The 10,752-nt window shown below is 29.0% G+C and overlaps 1 long non-coding RNA gene across 1 annotated transcript; it reads right to left on the reverse strand.

Moving 5' to 3' along the window:
• Window positions 1-6,129: 6,129 nt before the first annotated feature.
• LOC120192868 lies at window positions 6,130-9,493 on the reverse strand. Its single transcript, XR_005522807.1, has 3 exons — window positions 9,462-9,493; window positions 9,214-9,321; window positions 6,130-6,171 (listed from the first exon to the last, which is right to left on the reverse strand). It is a non-coding gene; the product is annotated as an uncharacterized LOC120192868 (long non-coding RNA).
• Between the last annotated feature and the right edge of the window lie 1,259 nt (window positions 9,494-10,752).

A 10,752-nucleotide genomic window follows, 5' to 3' on the forward strand; every position in this document is an offset into this window, starting at 1 on the left:
ATTGTTATTCTTAGAGGTCATAGGTTCAAGCATCAACGACTGCATGGTATTTGAGCGTTTATTGTTTAATATTTCAGAGTTTCTTGAACAAATACTACCACTTGTAATCACACTAGATTAATAAAAATGATTAAAATATTTTTATTTTAATTGATAACAGATATCACTAAAATATTATTTTTTATCTTCTAATAATTTATATAATAATATTTAAATAAAATAATTTTCAAATATATTTTTTACATAAAATATTTCTATTTATCCATACTCAAGAACTAGTTTTTTAAATAGAATATGTATTCATCTACTTAATCAGAGATAGATTCAAAAATATTAACGGTAAATACATATATTAATAACATAATTTTTTTCCTATAATGATGTGTACAAATAAATTTTAAAATTGATATTATCAACAAAATGAAAACTAATTAAAAGAAATTCAAATTCTATAATTGAAATTTATCTGCCGTAATATACACATAATCCACCACCACCAATGTCCCTAATCAATCCTGAAAACAAAGGAAACTTGAAACAATAAAAGTGTCTTGTAGCAACAGATTTAGTAAAAATAGAGGACAAGTTGACCTTAAATATAGGGTTATGTAGGAAAAAGAGGAATGAGATGAAATAAGGGTAGATGAGGTATTTAAATAATCAATTCTCTGAACAACAAAATCTAACCCATTCTTTTCAATTTGATGAGCAGCCATAAATTATCTGAAGAAATTAACCTTTGCGATCAACATCAGTAACAATTAAAGTAGTAGCAGTATAAAAGTGAAGAGCAGTGACAGGGATTTGATGTTAATAGGACTGCTTTCTTCAACTAATTGACAAAATTTATGCATACGTAAAAGGGCATTTCAATGAACTGCCATTCTCCCCTAAGTTATCAGTACTTAGTTTAATACTCATTAGAACCAAAAATTTTCTTCTCCGAAATTGTTTAAAAAAATAATCGAAATATTATATTTTGTTAAATATACCAAATTCTTTGTCTAAGCCAATGATTAGGCACTTCAATCTCCTCTGTAAGTTCCACGTTTGATCAGCCTTGAAGCCATGTTGTTTTCCAGGTGTATTACGTTAGTTGTGGTTAATAATTTAATGATTTAGTGATCAAAAAATTAACAACGTTGATTTTAATGATTGTTTCTATTTTGATGATCAAAGTAAAAGTGTCCTAGAAGTATGGCGGCTATGAATATAAAAATATATCTTAATATTTATAAAGCATGCATGATTTAAAAAATATTGAATAAAATATATATTTGAAAAATATTAAAACTAATTAATTGTTAAAAATTGACTTATATAATAAACTTATTGTTTATTGGGACCATGTACCATATGTATATATGGTAAATGTATATAATATATAGCAATTGACCTAACGTGAAAATCGTAATATGTATAGATTGTTAGTTAATTAATAATTTGTATTTAATATGAGTTATTTTGATCAAAAACTAAAACGTTAAAAACTAAAATGTTCTAAAAAAGAATAGAAACTAAAATGACAATTAACATATTCATATAAAATATTTTCTAATAGTCTGGGTGATTATAAGGTAGTATATGTTCATAATATTTTTTAATTATTGATAGCACACTCTATGGACGCAATTATTTGAACTCAAAACTTCTAAAAAAATAATATTTCTTTAAATCACTTATGTGAATAGACTTGTTCAACTTGTAAAATATAGTTATAAAACATAAAATATGTATTATAAAAAATAAAATTCTAATTAATACGAATAATTACAAATGTATGAACTGTAAATCGTTTAAATAGAATACTATTTTCTTGATTCTAATTTCCACTAATGCTAAAATTGTTAAGATTTGAAGCTCAAAGAAATCAACTAAAATTGTTTCTAAGAGGTGGTGAATTGACTTTTTTAAATTTTGGGAATAAAGGAGAAACGATAGGAAAATTGGCTCAATGATTTATAGTGGTTCAACTTTCTCAATGAAGTCTACATCTACTACCTTAGCTACTCGCTAATGATTTTTTTATCAAATTCACTAATTTGTTCTTTCTTTTTCTAGGCTCAAGAATAACCTTTACAAATTCCCTATCTTTTACAATGGCTAAGATAGAACCAAAACTTTTTTCAGAAAAGGATAAAGAAACGTAAACATTAAAACCTCCAAAAGGTAGGTATTTACAAATTAAGCTCACAAAAACACTCTATGTACAAGAGAAAAGGTAAAAAATTGAAAGAGCTTTTCTCTTGATGTGGATTGCTTGGATGGATGTTGTAACTTCTTTAAGTTTCCTCAACTTGTTTTTATATGATGTAATGAGTTTGTAGTCATTTCTAACCGTTGGAGATGTTTTGGAGCCGTTAGAACCCTTAATTTTAAGCATTAAATGCTCACATGCAACTTTGGTATCGATATCGAAAAGCAGTTATCGAGACGTAGGATGAAAAGCATTCAAAATTATAGCCGTTGAAGCCTCAATATTGATACTATTTGAAGGAGTATTGATATTCACCTTCCAATATCGATACCAATACCATGGTACTGATACCATAAAAGCCTTAAACCAAGAGATGATGTTTCAACCATCAGATTGTTGCTCAACGAGGCTCGTAGCTTGTTGGAGAGGAATTGTGATTTCAAAGTCTTTTATGTCAACCGCGAGACGAACCAAATGGGTCATGTTGAGACCCAATCCATACTGAATTTATTATTATGACGAACTTAAATGTATTAAGTCTGTTATTCTCCTTGACACTATTAAAATTTAATGAATTTCCTCTTAAAAAAAAGTAATTTCCACTAGTTCTAGTGAGAAGCTATCCTAATTCTTGCCATAAAAGGTAACCTCAGCTGCAAGAGTACCCATCTCTTCAATCAGTCAAATTTAATTTCTTTACATTAACCAAACACTTTTTTTAACAGATTTTTATTTCTCTTGCAGAGTTAAGGGTACCATCAAAAGACACGTTATTATAAAATAGAGACCATTTTCCTTTCATGGAATCCATGGGATTGCAAACACACGTGAATCCAAGTCTTATGCATCATATCAAACTTAATATATAAATATGCTATTTTTTAATTGAATTTTCTCTCTCTCTTTCTTTTATTATTGAATATATTATATTAATTTTCTAATAATGATGATTACGATTGTCGGTTGTACGTAAGAAACGGCAAGTAGTTGGGGTGTTATTTTTTTATTTCTCGTATCACAAAATGAATCCATTAATCTAATATCCTATTCACATAAATAATTTTGGCCATTTAAACTTATAAATGGGAATCTAAAATTCGATTTATGAAAATAATTTGATAAAGTTGTTATAATTGCATCACCATGAATCATCAACACCATGCTTAAATTATGAAGCAAAATATATAGTTAGTTTTATATGTTCCCTATTGTTCATGATTATACTAACATATGATTATACCATCAATGATCTTTATTTTACATATTTGTTTTATAGATATATGATTTGTTTAAAAATATAAAATTTCATTTTTCTTTATTTAACAACTACTCCATTTTATTACAAAGAAAATTGTTATTTTTTATGTCGTATATATTTTAATTTTACTTTAGTATTTTTTTCTTTCAAGGTTGATTTTTTTTCTTTTTAATTGATGGATGTTTAGTTTTTAAAAAAAATTTATTTTCCTTCGTTACAATGAGATGCTAATACTGTAGATCATTGTATTATTAGAGGATAGACCTATCTCAAGCAAATTGCTTTAATTGATAAATGATTTTCCATAATATTTTATTGTTATTATTGATTATAATCATTTAGATAATGTTATTTTCATACTTAAATTTGAATGCATTGGACAAATCCACTAACTTGAAAGTATTAGTCATTTAAAATTTATATTGTTATGCTATTGATTTTTTATCATAAATAAAGTTTTAAATTAAAAAAATAGATTTATGATTATCATATTTTTTAACTTATTAACTTTATATGATCTCTTCATTTATTCGATTCATCTTCTATTTTAAGTTCGTTTTGCCTAAATTTGAATTACATGTTCCCCTACCACTATAGAATACTTATATAACTTCAATTCATATTTTTTAATTAAAAATGTACTATCTTTTTTTAATTTAATCTCTTAATTTTGCAGTTTACTCAATTTGATCTTTTGATTACAATTGTTTGTAATTCTTTCTTCTCATCAATTTCTCGACTCCTTTATATATATTCATCAATACTTTATCCTCAAAATATTTTTTGTTAAACATAATATTATAAATATAGTTTATAATTTATATTGTTTTTGATTTATTAAATAACATTATAATGAGAAAAGGAATATAAAGATATATATATATATATTATGATTAGAGAAAGTCAAAAAAATTAAAACCAATTCGTACCATAATACTATATATAATTATAGTTAAATTTATATAGAAAATTGGATAACTCGACTATAAATTTTTTTAAATTAAATTTGAGTCATAAAATATGACTAGTTGACTTCACTCTGTTTTACTTGACCTAAATTGAATTGAATCGATCAAATACTTACATTAATATTATTTATTATATATTCTAAAATAAATAAATTAAGTTCTCTTAGAAAATAAAATAAAAATGAGCAATCGGAATCAAAATCTTTATGAATATTTTATCCACATCTGTTTTCATTACTGGATAAGAGTTGCTTTCGGATTTTTCTAAAACAGGGAACTTAACATAAGACTAAGATAAATTAATTAAAGTATTATTAGATTAAGTAAATTGTTACGAAGATTACATAAACTGCTACATAATTATAACAATTTACATAATTTGATAATTTTTATATAATCTGGTAATTACGTTAATTTTTATGTAATAATTTACATATATTAATATTTTTTACGTAATTTATCCTCACCCTTATTTAAACTCCTTATCATGGACTACCTGTCGCTTTCATTTGTGAACCCTACCATTATCGTTACAACTATCATATTATGATTTTCTATACTTTAATTTAATGCGTGCTACAAGACGCAACCATTATAGGCCACTTTTTCTATAGACTTTCCATAGGTTAATACCTTCAATAAGAACAGTTAATTAAAATATAAATTTCCATTAATTTTTTATAATATTTTAATTGTTATTAGTGATGATAATGTTTAAAATAATGCCAACTTATCATAAAAAATCTAAATTTAACTATAGGGTAAGCTTGCTGATTTTTTTATTTCTTTTGAATTGATAATAATGAATAATAAACAACTAAATAACATAAGATAGATATATGATCTATCCGTTCACTCTCATCATTCCACCATAATGTATTTACTTATTCCCATAACACTTGGGCTCGATGGAAGGATCGTAAATTACTGAGCACAAAATTAAAATGAGACATGTCAATCGATGAAGAAAAACCAAAAAATGGAGTAAATTCTAAGAAATAAAAGGCCTAAGCTCAAACATTCAGCTTCAAGGAAAATTGACGTTAGGTTGGCTTGAAAGGTTTTTTTATTATTAATCAAGAATGCTTACAAGTGGTAGTATTTGGTCTAAAGACTCTCAATCATATGATGATGAACGTTCAAACTGTAACGCCCCAAATCCCAAAGAATAACAATTATTCCTTTAACTACCGAGATAGCTTGATTCGTGCGGTTGGCTTGAAAGGTTCAAACTGTGACGCCTCAAATCCCGAATTAAGAGATCGAGCTAAAACTGTGAAGGCTTTGATTTAATTCCATTAGCTTGTAAGAAAGCCTTGGTCCAAGTTAATGTGAATTTAGGCTTGTGTTGGGCCCAAAAGATGTTAAAAGGGTATTTTTAATCTTGGGCCAAAAGGAGAAGAACTAGGAGAGAAATTATACATTTTTTTAAACAAAGATTAATTTCCATTAATTTTGGGTGATGTAACCCCCTCAGACAGATACGGTTAACCCAATCTGATTTGGAGTGTCACATTAGGGCCACCAGAGCGACCCACTGTAAAAATGGCGGAAAATTTAAACTTTTATTAAAACATGTAACTTATAAAATGATTTATCAGTATGCATAAATAAAACAAATTTTCAAACTCGTATATAAATCAAAATACAATTACATGCCCCCTAATCACATATACCATTCTCTGGAAGCAACGCCGTAAGAACTCCCTTACTGAAGATGATAGTTGTACTGATACAATTCTTTTAACCTGAAAAGATGAGTAACAGAGTGAGCTTTGGAAAGCTCAGTAATACAGAACTACAGATGATGCTGAAGAACGTGCATATACAAATAAACGTATTTTTCCTTATTGGTTCAGATATTTACAGATTTCTTTGGCTGAGCTGAGGTCCCATTGATATTTCAGGTAGTAACAAATAATATTCAGTTCAGATGAAAATATTTCAGATATCTAGGTTCAGGAGATCAGAATATGTTATCTAGTGTGTTTTCATAAAACCAATAAAAATATACATATTTTTATTTTAAAACATATATATATACACCCCCATCCTTTTACAATCTATTTGTGTAGGTTCCCTGGAACCATACACCCCACACAACTAGTGAGGATAATCTTCCTCCAACAATAAACCCCCCAGATAAAACATTTCTCCGTCGGTAAACGGAGATATCAAAAATCAAAATAGAATTCATATCAGATATCAGAACAGAATCTAGATCAGAATTCAGGTAATATATCAGAACATAATTCAAGTCGGAAATCAGATAAAATATTTATATGATTAGGGAACACACTAGAGTTTTATGGATATTATTCAGAGGTAGAGGATAATCTTAACAGGCATAGACACATGGATTTTCAGTATACCGATAGAATGTTGGAATTTAGAATCACTATTAGAAGAGTTCAATAATTGACGGAATCATTAGTTATTAATAATATGATTTATCAGGATCATCTCAATCGGATAATTTTCAGAAGCTCTACGAAATCTGAAGGGTATTCAAAATCTTTACAATCTATGACGATTAATCCGATTATCAAACAACTCCAGATGAATAGCTTCCAAAACCAATACTTATCAACTTGTCAATTCCTTAACCTTCCAGGGTATTTACTCTTTAATACCAAACATTCTTATCCATAAATCATCTTCTGAGTCATCACTGAACAGATCTTAAGGGGACGAACAAATATTCTAATGGTGTTTATTTTATTTCCATGTTTCAACTATACCAGGAAATGCTGACGTACTTGATTTATGGTTCATAATCCATAGGGATGATACATCACATAAGTTTATCCGAGTTTCCAAACTTATTCCAATCTCTTACTTAAACCTCAGTCCTTGAGGTTACTTAGTTCATTTAGTAGTCAAGTCATTTACAGTTACTTTAGGGTTTTTCATAGTAATTCAGATGTTTCTAAATTTTAGATACATATTGTACTTCCGTTCAATTCAATTTGGTAGTCGTAGTTGATTTTTCTAACGAATATCAATTTCTTATTACCGAATGCGATCTAGAGTTGAGCTGAGCTGAATACTTTCAAAATTATCATCGAGCCAAACTTGAGTATACGAACAAGCATTCAAGTAATATCTATGATGTTCAAGTACTGACATATCATTGAGGTTGATCAACTCACTTAAGTTGTGTTCCATAACTTTTAAGGGCAGTACCACATCCATATTTATTTGGATTCCTTAATTAATCCAACACTTCTACTAAGTTTAGGTTATAAGGTATTTTGGTCATTCTGGTGCTCAGTTTCATTCCATTCTTTTCAGAACTCGAGGATATCCAATCATTCCTGAGCTTGGTGATATTCTTGAGTCATTTTCATTACAGGGGTATTTTGGTCATTTTACATATCTAGGTTATTTCAATCTTTTCCTTCCATCCAATCTTATTATTTAATTCAAACATCTTTTCCAGACCTTTCAAACAATTCTGACAAAAGAGCACCCTCGATAATTTATTCTTAACTCAGAGATTTTCAGGTCAATTGTCTTCTCAGAAGTTACCAACATGTTATCAAAAATTTTCTGTACAAAGACATGATCTTAACAATTAAATCTGTAATTTATTAAGTTAAGTACGAATCCTCAAAGTACTTTCTCATTCATGGTCAACTCGGACTATTTTTACCTCTCAAGGGCATTTTCATAATTTCTTAACCATGTAATTTCAGTATTAACTTTAACGAGCATACTTATAATTTAGAGATCCTATGGTTAATTGCTTTTTCTCGAATCTTGAAATGATTCCTTAACATACTTCTAGTATCTTGCATAAACCCTATTGGGATTAAAAACCAGTTATCCATAATTTCCAAGTAAAACTAACATTTTCTTATGCACATCAATAGTTTTATCAGATCAATATGTCTTTTCAGATTTATTAATCCACTTCCAGGAACAATTCTTGTCATTTTGCAATATAAGGGTAATTTTGTAATTTTACCTAATCGAAATATTCTCATAATATATCATCTAAGTATCTTTAATGAGATAAATTATAATCTACATATCCATGGTTGATTCCTGTATCACTTAATTCCAGAACTTGTAATTTAATTCCAATTATCCTCCAATTTCTTATAATAGTCATATGAGCCATATTCAGTTACTTACTTTCTACTGCATTCGTATCGAGTGTAGAACTTCATTAATTAACTCCACAAAAGTGACCAAACATTATCTTATTCTTGTATTTACCAATATCAACATATTCCATAAAGTATAAAGAGGTAGTAAAGTATTACCTCGATTTCTATGTCATATCGATCGACCATTTAAATTCCATTCGAACGCCTTTGATCCTTAATTCAACTTCCAATATTTCCTCAGATCCATATCAATAGAAATTACATAAAACGGAGCTTAATTGCGATAAACGGATCGAATCGTGTGATTAATTAGTGAAAACCAACTTACCGGGTTCGAATTTGGCGAAACGGACTTCGGATTCGGATTCAGAACATCGAAAAACCTAAAATATTATTCTTGAATTTTAGATCACCAACTTGATTTCTAGCTTCCAATCTTTTTCTAACGAACACGAACAATCTATCGTACAAATACGACTTCAGTAATTTTCCTCGCCATAAAAATAACTTGTTAAGATCTAATTAATAATTTGGAAACCCAATTTGTATAATAAAATACTTGTGGGGCTACTTTAATAATTAATCACTAAAATTAGAGGCTGAACCAAAATAATTTACACTATTGGGCCATAAACAAAAACTAATGAAAACAATGAGACAAGGCTAAGTTCTTACCAAACTCGGAGGACTCATGACACGATTTTTTCCACTTTATTCTCCTAGACCGATGCGGTTAACCCGATCTGATCTGGAGTGTCACATTAGGGCCACCGGAGCGACCCACTGTAAAAATGGCAGAAAATTTAAAACTTTTATTAAAACATGTAACTTATAAAATGATTTATCAGTATGCAGAAATAAAACCGATTTTCAAACTCGTATATAAATTAAAATACAATTACATGCCCCCTAATCACATGTACCATTCTCTGGAAGCAACGCCGGAAAAACTCCCTTACTGAAGATGATAGTTGTACTGATATAATTCTTTTAACCTGAAAAGATGAGTAACGGAGTGAGCTTTGGAAAGCTCAGTAATACAGAACTACCAGATGATGCTGAAGAACGTGCATTTACAAATAAACGTATTTTCCTTATTGGTTCATATATTTACAGATTTCTTTGGTTGAGATGAGGTCCCATTGATATTTCAGGTACTAACAAATAATATTCAGGTCAGATGAAAATATTTCAGATATCTAGGTTCAGGAGATCAGAATAGGTTATCTTGTGTGTTCCCATAAAACCAATAAAAATATACATATTTTTATTTTAAAACATATATATATATACACCCCCATCCTTTCACAATCTGTTTGTGTAGGTTCCCCGGAACCATACACCCCGCACAACCAGTGAGGCCCTGAGAACACAGCCGAGAAACCTGCAGATAATCTTTCTCCAACAATAAACCCCCAGATAAAACATTTCTTCGTCGGTAAACGAAGATATCAGAAATCAAAACAGAATTCAGATCAGATATCATAACAGAATCCAGATCAGAAATCAGAACAGAATTCAGGTAATGTATCAGAACAGAATTCAAGTCAGAAATCAGATAAAATATTTATATGATTAGGGAATACACCAGAGTTTTATGGATATTATTCAGAGGTAGAGGATAATCTTAACAGGCAGAGACACACGGATTTTCAGTATACCGATAGAATGTTGGAATTTAGAATCACTATTGGAAGAGTTCAATAACTGACAGAATCATCAGTTATTCAGAATATGATTTATCAGGATCATCTTAATCGGATAATTTTCAGAAGCTCTACGAAATCTGAAGGGTATTCAGAATCTTTACAATCTATGACGATTAATCTGATTATCGAACAACTCCAGATGAATAGCTTCCAGAACCAATACTTATCAACTTGTCAATTCCTTAACCTTCCAGGGTATTCACTCTTTAATACCAAACATTCTTATCCATAGATCATCTTCTGAGTCATCACTGAATAGATCTTAAGGAGACGAACAAATATTCTAATGGTGTTTATTTTATTTCCATGTTTCAATTATACCAGGAAATGCTGACGTACTTGATTTGTGGTTCATAATCCATAGGGATGATACATCACATAAGTTCATCCGAGTTTCCAAACTTATTCCAATCTCTTACTTAAACCTCAATCCTTGAGGTTACTTAGTTCATTTAGTAGTCAAGTCATTTACAGTTATTTCAGGGTTTTTCATAGTAATTCAGAT

This window comes from Hibiscus syriacus, unplaced genomic scaffold (genome assembly GCF_006381635.1).
Source record: "Hibiscus syriacus cultivar Baekdansim isolate YM2019G1 unplaced genomic scaffold, ASM638163v2 tig00116982_pilon, whole genome shotgun sequence".
Lineage (NCBI taxonomy): Eukaryota > Viridiplantae > Streptophyta > Magnoliopsida > Malvales > Malvaceae > Hibiscus > Hibiscus syriacus.